The sequence below is a fragment of the Rutilus rutilus genome, assembly GCF_951802725.1.
Source record: "Rutilus rutilus genome assembly, chromosome: 4".
Classification (NCBI taxonomy): Eukaryota; Metazoa; Chordata; class Actinopteri; order Cypriniformes; family Leuciscidae; genus Rutilus; species Rutilus rutilus.
The window spans coordinates 32,216,899-32,232,610 of record NC_140212.1 but is presented as its reverse complement, the minus strand read 5'-3'; the positions used below and the strand labels follow the sequence as shown (position 1 = coordinate 32,232,610).

The following is a 15,712-nucleotide window of genomic DNA, read 5'->3' as shown; positions in this document are numbered from 1 at the left end:
GCTCAGGGGTTTTCAAACTTTTTGTGTGTGTGTACCACTATTTGTAATCAAGAATTTTCGCGGACCACCTCATAATACTCATAATAAAATGTCTACACACAGTCCTACCTGAATTAATCTGCACCTCTAAATAGGCTTACTAGCACTAAAACTTTAACTGGTCATCACATCAGTACAACAGGTTTGTTAAAAGAAAGTTTACTGCACAAAACGGCTGCCACATATTTAATTTATTTACTTACTCAAGCGCCCGAGGGCATGATTCATTTGAACAACGGGCTTATTTCCATAGCAATGGAGTAATATGAAATCTATACAGTAATAAGAACACTTGGATATAGTCAACATGTCAAAACCTTTGGCGATTTTAGGGGATTATTAATCTTCAGAGTTTTACAAGTCCACTTTAACAGCACATCCGCAAAACATTTCAGAAACGTGAGATCAAGAAACTAACTGGAAATTAAAATAATACCAGGCCTTATTCATTCCATTTATAAACATTTCGTTTCATATAAATTGCCTATAAAGGCTATGCGTGTGATGTGATTATGAGAACATATTTAATGAAAACACAGTAGACCTACTCCAGGTTAAAAATGAATGAATGAATGAATGAATAAATAAACGAACGAAAGAACAAACGAATTCTTTATTTCGAACAATTAAAAAATGAATTAAACAAAAGACAGCAACACATGAAATATCCATCAATAAAATAAAATATATAAAATAAAATAAAAAGTTGTCAAAAGGAAAAGCCATTGGAGTTGCCAGCCCGATATGAACTTAATATCCTTTGCCCCCCTCCACATCTTTCCCTTCCTCTTTTTATCGTCTGTCTAATATAGGCCTATATTAAAAACAAGCTAACAACTAAATAAATGCTCACCTAATGAGATGGATGATGTTGCTTTGCAGACGTTAATTTCTGGATGTCAGGTTCCAGTGATGACAGCCTCAATCTGAGGTCTGGTTCAATATTAAGTCTGTTCCGATATTTTGTCTTCAACATGACCAGGGATGAAAATCCTGATTCACAGAGATAAGTTGTTGGAAAAGGCACAAGCCACTTCATGGCTTTGTCGGACAGCTCGGGGTATTCTGTGGCAACTTTCAGCCAAAAAGCAGGCAGGCATTTCTCAGAAAAGTCCATTTTTAAAGCACTGTCACAGGACAGTTCGGCCAAGCTGTCTTGCTCTCTGGAGGTGAGGTTTGTCAGGATGTAGTCATCCAGGGTGGCAAACGGATTTCGTATCCAATTCGCTGTTGTGTCGGGGATTGGGAAATAAATCCGTAGCTGAGTTTTCAGCAGGTGCAGGTGTTGTCTGATATCATCTTGCACAGCACTTGAAAGGTGAGTGTCTGAGCTGTCTAAAAAATCAGAAAGATTTGGAAATGAGTCATAGTTTGCCTCCTTCACGTGCCTTTCCCACATCCCCATCTTCTTAATTACGGCTTCAACTTTGTCTTGCGTATGAAAAAGAGTAACCGACTTCCCCTGTAGGCTCCTATTTAGTCCATTCAAGTGCTCAAAAATGTCCGACAGATATGCCAACTTGGCAAGCCAGTCTGCATCATTGAATCGACCAGAAAGGTCGAACTTGGTGTCAAGTAGAAACAGTCTCACCTCATCTCGCAAACCATAAAGCCGTGCAAGCACCTTCCCTCTTGACAGCCACCAGACCTCGGTATGGAGCAGCAATTGTCGGTGCTCACTGCTCATCTCGTCACATAAAACTGAAAACAGTCTTGAATTCAGTGGACGGGCCTTGATAAAATTGACAGTTTTTACTGCTTCATCCAGAACAGTTTTGAGATCAGGTGGCATTCTTTTGGCTGCGAGAGCCTCTCTGTGGATGCAGCAGTGGATAGATTTCGCTTGCGGAGCAACTGCTTGCACACGTTTAACAAAGCCGCTGTGTTGGCCTACCATGGCGGCTGCCCCGTCTGTGCTTATTCCCACACATCTTGACCAATCAATCTCATGTTCTGTGATGAAACTGTTCAACATGTCAAAAAGGGCCTCTGCGGTTGTGCGTGTCTGCAAAGGTTTACAAAAGAGAAATTCCTCCTCTATTTCTCCGTTGTATTCATACCTTACGTAGGCGAGCAGGTTGGCGAGGTTCGCTATGTCCGTGGATTCGTCCAGCTGAAGAGCAAAATATCGACTGGCTTTGATCCGCGATATTAGCTGGTCGTTCACATTGCTGGCCATCTCCTCGATTCTGCGCTGCACAGTGTTGTCTGATAAAGGAATTAAGTCCATTTGCTTTCGTGCTTTGTCACCCAGCATGATACCCACAGTCTCTTTAATTGCTGGTAGCACCACCTCCTCCCCGAGTGTATGTGGCATCCCTTTTTTCACTATGATTCGGGACACCCGGTACGAGACTTCCACTGCTTTAGCAGTAGCGCCACCTGCAGATGTCGATTCTATTACTTTTTTGCTTGTACGATATTCCTGGAGCTTGCTTTTGGCTTGGACTTAAATTCCCCATGCTTGGTTTCCAGATGCCGGCGAAGATTTGATGGTTTCATGCTCTCGTTAGCCAGTGCCTCGTAGCAACAAACGCAAACGGGCAACGGCTCGTCTTCGGGGCCGGTGTAGCTGAAACCTAATGCTAAGTAGCTTTCATAGTATTTTCTCTTCACCCTCCTTTTCTTTGTTTTTTTTTATGAGGAATCTGGCTCGTAGATGCCTCCGTCTCACTGTCAATCTGTTCATTATTGGTAACCTCTGCCTCTGCCTCTTTTCTTTTCAGAGAATCTGTTGCTATCCACCGATCCATTTTGTACGGCACTGAACTTGAATGTCACGGCCGAGCGCCACTAGCCTATTTTAGTAATCACACAATAACTTGACAATTTAATTTAAAATTTATATCAATGTAGGCCTACATATTCTTTTTACTTTTTTATGGGAATTTTAGGGCCCTATGAAATCCGTTTTATTTTTTCTCAAATTCCGTTTTTTTTTTTTTTTTTGCCCTTTCGGATTTTTCAGATATTTCTGAAATAATATTTCGGATATAAGTTTTCTTTTCACTTCTAAGCAGTATTGACCTTTAAAAATGTACTTACACAAACTCACAATTCAGCTTTTTTATTTAAACTGTTCATATATTCAGCAAGCACATTCAAAATTCTTCAAAATTCAGCCAAACCTTCAACAAATCTCTGGCCAAAAATAACAGTTACAAGGTAGGATTGATGAGTATTAAATTAAAGATTAAATTAGCTTTTAAATAATTTTTCACAAAGAATGTTTTATAAAAAGATAAACCTCGCATATTTAAACCTTTAAATCATTTTTATAAAAAGAATGTGTCAAAAAAGATAAACATTTACAATGATACTGACATTTACAAATACAATGCATATTAGCTTATCTTTTATTAGTAAAATTCGGTCCGATTTTCCCGTGGCGTCTGTCGTTGCTATGCAACCACTGCGCTCTCCACAACGACAAAGAAGTTTTAGTAGCTAATAGATTTCCACCACCGAAAAACGCTTGCTATAGCTCTGCTAAAAGATTTATTTACGGAGAAGAGAAAAAACCCGTAGTGTTTGTGGTGTACCCCCATCCTTTATGTTGACTGAGCTTTCAATGTTGTTATGGAAAGGGTGAAGTTGATATATTGTTTCTTGTCTCATGAACTGCGTTGCGCTTGCGGCATTCTGAAAAGTTTAGGCGTTTTCATCTCGCTGCACCTGGAAAAAATGAGCGCGCCGCTTCAATTACGAGCGCGCTTCCCGCGCGCCTACATTTGAAATAACGAACTTGAGCGCGCAAAAGACACGGCATGTGAACGGCCCCATGACGAGCTAGTTACCTCCGTCCGCGTTTTCCGCATCACGGAAATCATAGGGCCCTAGAATTTCCTGGTAAAATGAAGGTAAAAAAAAATATTATTTTATATTTTATTTTGCCTTTCCACGGACCACCTGCAGTACCCTCACGGACCACAGTTTGGGAATGGCCGGTCTAGCTAATAATGTTGAAAAGGCAAAAGCATTTCCAGACAAGCCAGTGACATTTGGAGAAAGTCCAAAAAGTGCAACCAAAGGACAAGGCTCAATCTGTCTCTTTGTCACTGAAGAAAACCAATTAAAGATTGATAGGCAAAAAGAAGTTAAGGATGTACCTAACCAAAACACAGCTGCAGGAGCCTGATGGCAACGATCACAGAGAGGATCAACACCAGGCTTGATTTTTGCCAAACTCACTTTTGTCCACTAAATTCGATGAATACATTTTAATTGGATAAGACTATGACGAGCAAAAATAGAAGAGGTATGAACACGGGACAGGATCTGGTTCCAGGTCTCATCATCAAATGTGAGGCATAGATCCGACTCCCTCTGTTGTTTAATAAAAGAGAGAGAGGAAGTGGAGATGGAGGAAATCAGCCTGTATATCATAGACAATGCACTCCTTTTATCTAAGGCTACTTCAAGAATCTGATCAAGCGAAGAAATATCAATTGCCAAGGGTTCAATTACCAATGCAAAAAGCAAAGGTGAAAGTGAGCAGCCTTGTCTAGTGCCACGTTTCAAGAGGAAAATAGAGGACGATACTCCATTGGCCCGGACTGAACATATTGGGGAGGAATATAAAAGTTTTATCCAGGATACGAATGTGTTGCCAAAACCGAATTTCTGTAGCACATAGAAAAGGTAATCCCATTCCACCCGATCAAAGGCTTTCTCTGCGTCCAGAAGAGCCTCTGATGGGTGAGAATTAGAGGAAGAAATTATATTCAATGCCCTTCTTATATTATGAGACAGTAGTCTGTTTTGAATAAAACGAGTTTGGTTGTTGTGTATGATTGCCGGTAAAATCAACTCAAGACGCTTTGCAAGCATTTTACCCAGTATCTTTACATCTATGTTCAAAAGACTGATTGGCCGGTACGAACCACAATCGTGTGGGTCTTTGTCTTTTTTCAAAATCAAAGAAATACAAGAATGACGAATGTTTGGAGGCAGGCAGCCATTATTAGTCTAATAACATGTTAGGGAGCGGCATTTTAAAGATACAATATGTACGATTTTTCGCCGCAAGAGGGCGCAGTTTCCAAAGAATAACTAAGGCGAACCTTGATGACGTTATGAAGGAGAGTGGAACGTTGGGAGATGTCGTTCTCACCATCCAGAGATGTATGGAATTAACAAATCATGATAATGGATTAGGTAATTTATTAGTTTTTGTATTACCTTAACGTGTGATCACACTATTTTATGTCATCGTAATGAATTAACTACAATGAACGCGAAATGCAATGCTAAATCATCCTGTTACAGATATTTGTCAAATGATTTGGTGGATTAATGCTGCACAGTTTTACATGTTTATGGTTAATGCCGTGTTGTTTTACGTGTTCAAAACAATCGTACTAAAAGTTAATTTGAACGAACCCACAGTATTTGCAAGTAATGGTTAAATAGTTTTTAACACCACATAGTCAATTGTATTTAATTGCACTGCCATAATCTTGGTCACCACATGTGATAAAAGGCAATTGCCGAAGTACAAAGAGAAATATAACTGTGAAATTTCATCAGCATAACGATCACTTGATAGTTTTTGAGGTGAATCAACATATTCATTATGATTTGTCACGTCATATATCTAACAGGTAACGTCATTGATAAAAATGCTAAAGTGACAAAATGTACAAGAATATGGTGTAATTCATATCTATTAAAATCATCTGTACTGTACATGACTATTACGTTACTTGTACAAAAAAAACATAGATTTGCTTACCTGTCTATTAATACACACGCGAGAGCAGAGTCTCTGTCAAGCCCAAGTTCGCCACGAAGCTCTCTCCATCTCGAAAACGCCACGCCGATATTTATCCTTGTTATATATATATATATATATATATATATATATATATATATATATATATAATTTTTTATTTTTTTTACATTTTTTTTTCAGCAGGGATACCTCCGCTTGTCACAAACTCTGCGTGTCTCCTCATATCGACGCTTACGTTTTGTTGGAGTTTCAATACTCGCCAAAGAGTAATCGTGATCCATGATGTACATGTCACGGTGTGACAAATGAGGGCGGAACTAAAGTTCGCCGCAATTGTGTCCCCTCCGGTATAATAACAAGGAAACACCACCCCCCGTGTAAGTGTGTATCTGTTGCCTTGCCAACCGGGATGAGGAAATCGACATCAGGTGTGGGGAATTAATCTAGAGCCATGACGAAGCTATGTGGGCATTGAGAAGGATATAAAAAGCCAGCGAAGAGAGACTGTTGCGTTGGTTCTCTCCCGTGAGAAGTCGTTCTATTTGAGTGTTGCAGAGAAGAATTGTGGGGTGCAAAGGGAAGTGCTGCTGGAGGGGACTCGAGGAGTGTGGAAGAGTTGTGAAAACACACCGTTTGCCTGGAAGGGAGAGAGATAAGTAATCGACCATCGTATCTCGTACCTGCATGTTTCAACACTGAATTTGAGGTGGATTGGAGTGCTTTGATTGTGCTATCTAAATGTCACTGAGTGAATTATACTGATTCATGTTCGATCTCTTGCCCTCTTCCCCCGTGTTGGAACGGTGATGTGAATCCGTCTATGTCTGTGGAGGAAAACCCTGAAACATCTTTTTCCCAACATTGGAGCTTGTTGCTTGTGGCACGGAGACCCCTGGGTGAGTGCTGGCCTTATCTGCACTTATTGAAGTGGATTGCAGTGCTTAAATTGACGTTTCCCCCCTCACGTTGCATGTTTGGAGTGAAATTGCCGTGTGTGTGTGGAAGATTTATTCTCTTTTGCCGTGCACTCCCCATGTGCCATGCTGGTCTACTGTCAGTAACTGGAGCTTAATAATGTTGATCGGCCCCATCTGTTGAGGACTAGAAGGAACAGCATCTGTGAGTCAAACTAACCTCTCTGTTTTGAAGTAGTGATTCTGACTGTCTTAGAAGAAGCTCTGTCCAGCCTGTTGACTTAAGTTCGCTACTTGCCTGTCAACCCACCTGTATGGTGAGAAGGTTTGCCCCCCTTGCAACACACGTGAGACTGCACACTCTATCTGCAATCTTGATTCTGTTTGTCTTAGCAGGAGCTCCGCTCAGCCTGTTGACTTTGAGTCTGCTGCAGCCCTAAGCCCACCTGAACGGTGTGAAGTTATCTGTCCCCTGCAACACGTGAGAACTGTATACTGTTGTTGAAGTTGATTCTGTCTGTCTTAGAGAAGTTCCGCTCAGCCTGCGACTTTGAGTTGCTACAACCCCAAGCCCATCTGCATGGCGTGAAGTTATCTGTCCCCTGCAACACACGTGAGAATTGTATATTGCTGTTGAAGTTGATTCTGTTTGTCTTAGAGGAGTTCCGCTCAGCCCGCGACTTGAGCCTGCTACAACCCCAAGTCCATCTGCATGGTGTGAAGTTATCTGTCCCCTGCAACACACGTGAGAACTGTATACTGCTGTTGAAGTTGATTCTGTCTGTCTTAGAGAAGTTCTGCTCAGCCTGCGACTTTGAGTCTGCTACAACCCCAAGCCCATCTGCATGGTGTGAAGTTATCTGTCCCCTGCAACACGTGTGAGAACTGTATATTGCTGTTGAAGTTGATTCTGTTTTAGAGGAGTTCCGCTCAGCCCGCGACTTGAGCCTGCTACAACCCCAAGTCCATCTGCATGGTGTGAAGTTATCTGTCCCCTGCAACACACGTGAGAACTGTATACTGCTGTTGAAGTTGATTCTGTCTGTCCTAGAGAAGCTCACCTCAGCCTGCGACTTGAGTCTGCTACAACCCCAAGTCCATTCTGCATGGTGTGAAGTCATCTGTCCCCTGCAACACACGTGAGAATTGTATACTGCTGTTGAAGTTGATTCTGTCTGTTCTAGAGAAGCTCCACTCAGCCTGCGACTTGAATCTGCTATAGCCCCAGGTCCATCTGCATGGTGTGAAGTTATCTGTCCCCTGCAACACACGAGAAGCTCCGCTCGGCCTGCACCTTTGAGTCTGCTATAGCCCCCGGCCCATCTGCATGGTGTGGAGTCACCTGTTCCCGGCAACACACGTGAGGCCTATATACTGCTGTTGAAGCTGACTCTGTCTGTTCTAACTGTCTGTCCTAGAGAAGCTCCGTTCAGCCTGTTGACTCGAGTCTGCTGTAGCCCTAGAGTTCCAACTGTCTACTCACCTGTGGAAACTTACCTGTCCGTCGTAGGCCTCTGTGAACTTTGCATCAGTGTGGGAAGAGGATTAGCCTTGACTGTATACCCACCTGTAGAAACTCACCTGTCTGTCGTCGGTCCCTGTGAACCCTGCATCAGTGTGGGAAGAGGAAGGGCCCTGACTGTCTACTCACCTGTGGAAACTCACCTGTCTGTCGTCGGTCCTTGTGAACCCTGCATCAGTGTGGGAAGAGGAAGGGCCCCGACTGTCTACTCACCTGTGGAAACTCACCTGTCTGTCGTCGGTCCCTGTGAACCCTGCATCAGTGTGGGAAGAGGAACAGCCCGACTGTCTACTCACCTGTGGAAACTCACCTGTCCGTCATAGGTCCCTGCGGACCCTGCATCAGCGTGGGAAGAGGAACAGCCCCGACCGCATACACACCTGTGGAAATCCATCGATCCATCTCAGGCCATTGCGAACCTTGTATCGACGTGGGAGTGGGCCCCGGAGACTGCTGCATTGCCTCGATTCCGGGGAAGAAGAGGAAAGGAAGATTTTAGCTTAGGTTATTCAAATTACTTTTAACTTTAATAAAAAGAACTGTTATTCCCTTGAATTCTGTTTCCGTCTCGTCTCTGACACGCTCCTCAGGGTGGACCTGGTTCAGGGGTGGGCGCAGTCCGGCTTGGCCCATCCCGACCTGTGACATACACAACAGCTATAACCACCACTTCCGCATTTGTCCACGTGATATTGCGGAAACCGAGGATAGCGCGGATATTGTGTCATTGACAGGCAACTTTTTTTTTTCCGGCACGGACCATTATTTAAAACTGGAATTTCTCTGAAATTAAGAATCTTTGTGGACTTTTGGGATATTGTAAGTACACAACTGCAGGAAATATATATCACTGTGCAAGTGATTTTTGGATATTTTATTACAAAAATCTTACATATTGTATCTTTAAGTGTTTGAGAAAACATCTTTCTGCACAGGGAACCCATCGGGCCCAGGGGTCTTACCATTCTGCATACTCTGGATTGCTAGCACTATCTCCTCTGTGGAAAGCGGAGCTTCCTTCAACTGAAGCGCAAGAAGTTTACTTGGCTTGTCACCATACTCAAAAAAATTCATGTTTAGTCTTCAGCAATAACTTTTCAGCCTGATTAGTTGATCATATTAAAATCAGATTGAAATTTGAGTGTCTTTTTGTAAATTTTAGGATCTAGAGAAGCTGCATAAGCTGAATCGAGCCAAAGAAGAATTTCAGCGAGGAACTCAGACCTTAGAGATGCGATTTCCTCATGAATTGTTGTGGTAAGCATCTCTTTTAAAAGAGCTGGTGTTAACCCCAAAGCAGCCACAACCATGTTATCAGCATCGTCAGCTTCATCAGGAGCAGCACGTTTAGATTTAGGAATTGCAGCGATAATGACAAGCTCCAGCTATCATTCAAAGGTTCTCTACCGTTGTAGACGTCATCTTAAAGTATTAAGGATATTCAATGTTCCCATTGACTATTGATAAAAAATGACATTATGGAGCAGCTCCCGGATGCGCCTAACTCACTCAACTGCATGCCGGATGTCAAATATCTTCAAATTTAAAATAACTAAAGCTTTTATTTTAGCAGAAAACCTCAGGGAGCTGATTACAATTAAACACCAATGACACACCTTTATGCTTCTTCATTTTTTAGAAGATTTATACACAATTGTCATTACAAACTTGGGATTAGAATTGTTAAATTTTCAGATCCATGTTACAGTATGAGTGGCCCAAACTCATTTAAACAGAACTTACTGAAGTGTACTCAAACTCAGTTCCTCGAGGGCCACCGCCCTGCAGAGTTTAGCTCCACCCGAATTAAACACATCTGATCCAGCTAATCAAAGTCATCAGGATTACTAAAAACTTCCAGGCAGGTGTTTTGGAGCTGGTTGGATTTAAACTTTGCAAGACAGTGACCCTCCAGGAGCTCAGTTTGAGACCACTGATTTACTGTGAACTGAGACACTCTGACACACTGAAAACACAGGATCATGAGTTGCTCGTGTGTAAATGAATACAGTGCCATGCTTCACTCTGAAACACAGAGCATGTCAGTGTTAGGTTTATTGACTAGTTTATTGACTAGGATCACATTATGAAATAAATGTTTTTCTCCAAAACACGTCGGCCACAATTATTGATACCCCTAGAATTTTTTATGAATAAAATATCTCTGAAGTATATTCCCATAAATATTTACCTTTATTTAGCACACCAGGGTGCAGGCCCGGTTCTAGAACCAAATCACTGAGGGTGCTTCTGAATATAGTGAGGGTGCTACTTACATAATCGTAGGAAATAGCTCAGTCATCAGTCTGAAAATAGTAGCCTATCTCAAAATTGGGGATGTTGTATACAACAATACTACTGTAATTGCTGTTATGTTAAACAATATACGATCTGGCAGTAAATTATAGAATAGCATGTAAACAAGCAGCAATCTTCACTTTGCAAAATATCAAAACATGCCATATATAGCCTACCTACATTGTAGAGATACCCTTGTTGTAACCAGCTTCAACTTCAATTGAACACTCTTGGAATGGCCAAAAGTCACTGCCTTACACACGTCTCTCTCCATGACGGTGAGAGACACATTTTTACATAACAAGGCAGAAAATGTACCAAGAACATCCAACCTAACTTGAACATAAACACACGTAACTTTACTAACACAAACCCCAACCATATTGCTGTAATAACGCATAAATCAACTCCCAACAAACAATTACCCATAATGCACTAGCGCTGACTGCCGGGTCTGTACAATATGACAACCATGACAACACATCAACACCCAATCAGTCATTCATTGTTAGCGTTATGCAAACATATTGATAAAGCACTGCTGCAGTAACGTTATTACACCAAGGTATTGCTGCTATATTCTTTATGACAACTCCAATAACAACAACAAGCAGTTCAAACCAATTGACAGCAAAAGACCATGAAGCTGCGCTAGCTTAACGTTACACAACACACATAACGTTACACAAAATACTTATTGAGCATGCTACAATTATTAATAATAATACTTACAGGTTGTGATTCGGAGGAGGAGGAAGAAGCTAATCCAAATATATTCAGTACTGTAACCTTCCTTCAAACGGCTTGCTTGAGCCATTTTCTTATGTCCATGATGATTAAAAATGGACACTTATTTTTACGTTACCTAAAGCCCCGTCTCAGAAAGTCAGCTAACAAAATTTCTGAGCGGGAAGCACGCACGCAACCAAAGTGGGCAATTAAAGAGACAGCTTCACCTTTTGGGTATCGCGATCACGAAAGGACAACTACAATGCATTAAACATGAAAGCATAACGAAATAATTTATTTAATATATATATATATATTTGTTTAATTTTATTAATTTATTTGTTTTGTGTAGGTTATCCTATTATAGGCAAGAGTGTGAAATCCGTCTGTGTTTTATTTTCGGCAAAATCTCGTTTATGTGTGCTATTAATAATTTTTCATCTGAGGGTGCTTTCACTTTTATTTGAGGGTGCTTAGCACCCTCAAGCACCCCCGTAGAACCGGGCCTGCCAGGGTGACTAGGAACATGAAATTGTCCAGCTATGACTTCTTGTTTCACAGGAGTTTAAATATGAGGAAACACAAAGGCCAAATTCCCTTAATCATCCATCACAATGAGTAAAACCAAAGAATATAGTTCTGATGTGCAGAAAAAGATTGTTGAGCTCACAAAATAGAAAGTGGCTGTAAGAAAATAGCTAAAGAATTGAAAATCCCCATTTTGACCATCAGGGCAATAATTAAGAAGTTATAATCAACTAAAGATGTTACAAATTTGCCAGGAAAGATGTGTCTGATTCAGACGTGTGTCTGAACACGGTTTACAAACGCCTCTCATTAAATTTCTAGTGAATTGCGGTAATCGTCAACTATGCAGATGTGGAAATAATGCCTAACTGGGTCATTGGTTCCTACACTCATGACATAGCCTAAGTGTTTTGAATCTGACACATTTATGAATTTGCCAGGAAAGATATAGAAAGTGTGTCTATATTGTCTTAATGGACGGTGAGGATGAAAGTTTGAGTGGCCAAAGACTCTTCAATAATTACAGATGGAGAATTGCAGAGATTAGTTGAGTCTTGGGGTCAGAAAGCCTATTAAAAAAAAATCAAACAACCCCTACATCCCCACATGTTGTTTGGGAGGTTTTCAAGAAAAATGCTCCTCGCTCATCCAGAAACAAACTCCAGCATATTCAGTGGTCAGACACGACTGGAACTTCAAACGGCACAGGGTTCTGTGGTCAGATGAAACAAAAAAAAAGAGCTTTTTGGCAGCAAACAAGCTAGATGGGTTTGGTGCACACAAAGATAAAAAGTACCCCATGTGTACAATTTAATATACCATTGGATCTTTAATGTTGTGGGCATATTTTTCTGCTGGAGGTCCTGGACTTCTTATTCAGATACATGGCATTGTGGATTCTATCAAATATCAACAGATAAAAAATCAAAACCTGACGCCTTCTGCTAGAAATCTTATAATGGGCCGTGGTTGGATCTTCCATCAGGACAACGATCCAAAACAAACATCAAAATCAAAAACACAAAAATGTGTTAGGGAGCACAAAATGAAGCTTCTGCCATGACCGTCCCAGTTCCCTGACCTGATGAGTGGAGTTAACTGAAGAGAAGAAGCACCAACATGGATCTGGGAATCTGAAGGATCTGGAGAGATTCTGTATGAAGGAATGGTCTCTGATCTCTTGTCAGTTGTTCTCCAAACTCATCAGGCATTTTAGAAGAAGACTCAGAGCAGTTATCTTGGCAAAAGGAGATTGCAAAAAGCTATTTAATAAAAGGGTATCAATAATTGTGGCCAATGTGTTTTGGAGAAAAACATTTATTTCATAATGTGATTATGAATTCACCCATTTTGACCCAGACTGGCCCACTATATGATCATAAACACCACCCATCTTTGCACGCCCTTAAATATATGCATACCAACTCCTATTCCTTAAAACCACTAATGCCATGTAATGAGTGAGTATAGGAACGAGTGAGAGTTAACAGATGAAATAAGTAAAAATTTGACATTTATTAATACAGTTGAACTATACTCCAGAGTGATGAATCCTAAAACAAGCTATAAGCTGCATTGGCATAGAAATACCAGTGTTTCTCACAGGATTTTTGGTAAAACTGTGGTGGGTGGACCTCTGTCCTTCTAGGGGGGTTTGGGGTAATCGCCAACTATGCAGATGTGGAAATAATGCCTAACTGGGTTATTGGTTCCTACACTCATGACATAGCCTAAGTGTTTTGAAAGTAGTTCTGCTTACCGCAGGCTCTACATTTTCTCATCTTTCTCCTGATCCTCGTCACTATCATCATCTGCCACGGGAGCTGATGAAGGTCAGAATCAGAAAACATATATTTTGACACATTTTACAGTGTCTGCTTTAAGGGCCTGTTTTTATTTTTTCATGCTATTTCTCTGCACATTCCTTGCGTTTCTTCTCCATCTCGCTGACTATTTTGACAGATACACTGACACTGCTGCACGCTCGCTCACTCGTTTAAAGGGGTCATGAACTGGATTGTTTTATTATCTTATAATGTTGCCTGGGGTGCCCTTATAATGTTAGTATGATTTTTACATCAAAAATTGTCATAATTTATAAATAAAAGCCATTTTTCCAAGCCTGATTTCTGCCTCAGATTTGAACGCTCTGTTTTAAGGGGCGTGTCTGCTGTGAGACTGCAGTGCAAACGCCCACTGCTGTGATTGGCTGACATGCTTGCATATGAAATAGCTAGTATTACAGGAACTCTCTCGAAAACTTTTACTACGTTTTTACTATTACAGCTATCGAGATTAACAAATCGTGAAAAGTATCGTTTAAAGCATTATATTTAAATCTATTACATCGCATGAAAGGTTGCAGCATGACGAGCACTGACTGAGCAGATGACAGACAGTCTGTTGATCGCGTGAATAAAGATCTTATCATTGCAACGCAATTTTTGCACTCTCACAAATGCTTACACCAAATCACAATGCAAACACGATGTGAGTACACAGTAAGAGCTTCGTTGTGTAGTGTAACAGTGTCATTATTTCATCACGAGTTTGGTAAGTGTCCAGATAAGCTCTCGCGGCTCGCGCTGTGCTGTTTGATTGACAGCTTGGGCGAAAGGGATCGTTCTTTGATCGCTTTCTGTAGGCTATATAATTTAATAACTTATTATATAATTTAATAAAAGATTATTTTCATAATACTACGAGAAATTATGTGAAGTTGATCGTTTAGTCACTGATGCATAAACAGTATTGAACGATTTTAAGAGAAATATCTGAACTTGAATAATTACACCGAAATCACTGATCGCAGATCAGGCATTATAGAATACACATGGTTACTTACATGTTGCTGGCAGATCCGTGTCGGGAAATTGTGATTGACTGATTTAATAAAGTTTAACCATGCTGGAATCCGAAGGAAGCTTATGCAGACTGTCTTCTTCCACAAACAGGCACTGCACAATATTTAGTAAACAGCATGTTTATTGCTTGTAAGTAGCTCGATCCGGTAGCAATTATCATGTATGTTATTTAGCATGTTAGGGCGAATCGGTGGGCGGGGCTAAACAGGCCGTGTTGAAGTAGGCGTTGATCTTCTTTTGTGGAGGCGGTGTTTTATCCTCTTTGACGTCATAGTTCCCCACTTTGAAAAACGAGTCGTTTGCTGAGCCTGATGTCTATAAAAGCTTTTATTGGACTAACAAGGTAGTTTTCAGTTCTGAAACTTACAGGATATTATTATAGTATGATGATCTCTTATATGTCAAAAGCTCAAGGAAACTTTGATTTCTCAGTTCATCACCCCTTTAAAGTTGTGATTGGGCCAGCCCAGTGTCAATCAAGAAAACAACCAATGGGCCGCTGATCAATGCATTACACCGGCACAAACCCAGCGCCGCCAATTAAGCAAAACAAAACGAATTGGCCACCGATGTACAAATTTTATGGGCCGTTAAAAAATAAATAAAAATAATAATAATAAAAATTATGTATGAGTATGAGATGTATCGGCCCAAAAAGCACGTCGGCCCACGGGAAAGTGCCCGGTATGCCCGATGGCCAGTCCACCCCTGGTCCAGTGCAATGGAAACAAATAGACATTACAAAGTCTTATACTTTCTTTCCTTTGGAAAATTAGAAAATGTCCACTTACTGCACATATTTCAGCCACCACTTCCTTGGGAACAGATACAAGTGTTGGTGTATTATGTAAAAGTGCACAAAAGAGGAAAACACAATGTCATTACAATGAACTACACTTGGGAAAAATGTGATCAATAACTCATGGCAAAATATTTTTACATTAACGTAAGTTTATCAGTTTTCACTTTCACAAGTCAAAGCAATTCATCATTACTCGAGATTTAACAGTTGAAATGACTATACGGCCTTAATTTAATGCAGCAAAAATTATTTTACAGTGTAGGCTACTAAGACCCTTTCTTT

General features: G+C 40.8%; 1 protein-coding gene across 1 annotated transcript in view; it reads right to left on the bottom strand.

Annotated features, from left to right (window-relative positions):
• The window catches only part of LOC311289698 (NACHT, LRR and PYD domains-containing protein 3-like), a 71,825-nt gene that overhangs the window by 19,540 nt on the left and 36,573 nt on the right, over positions 1-15,712 (bottom strand). The window lies entirely within an intron of this gene.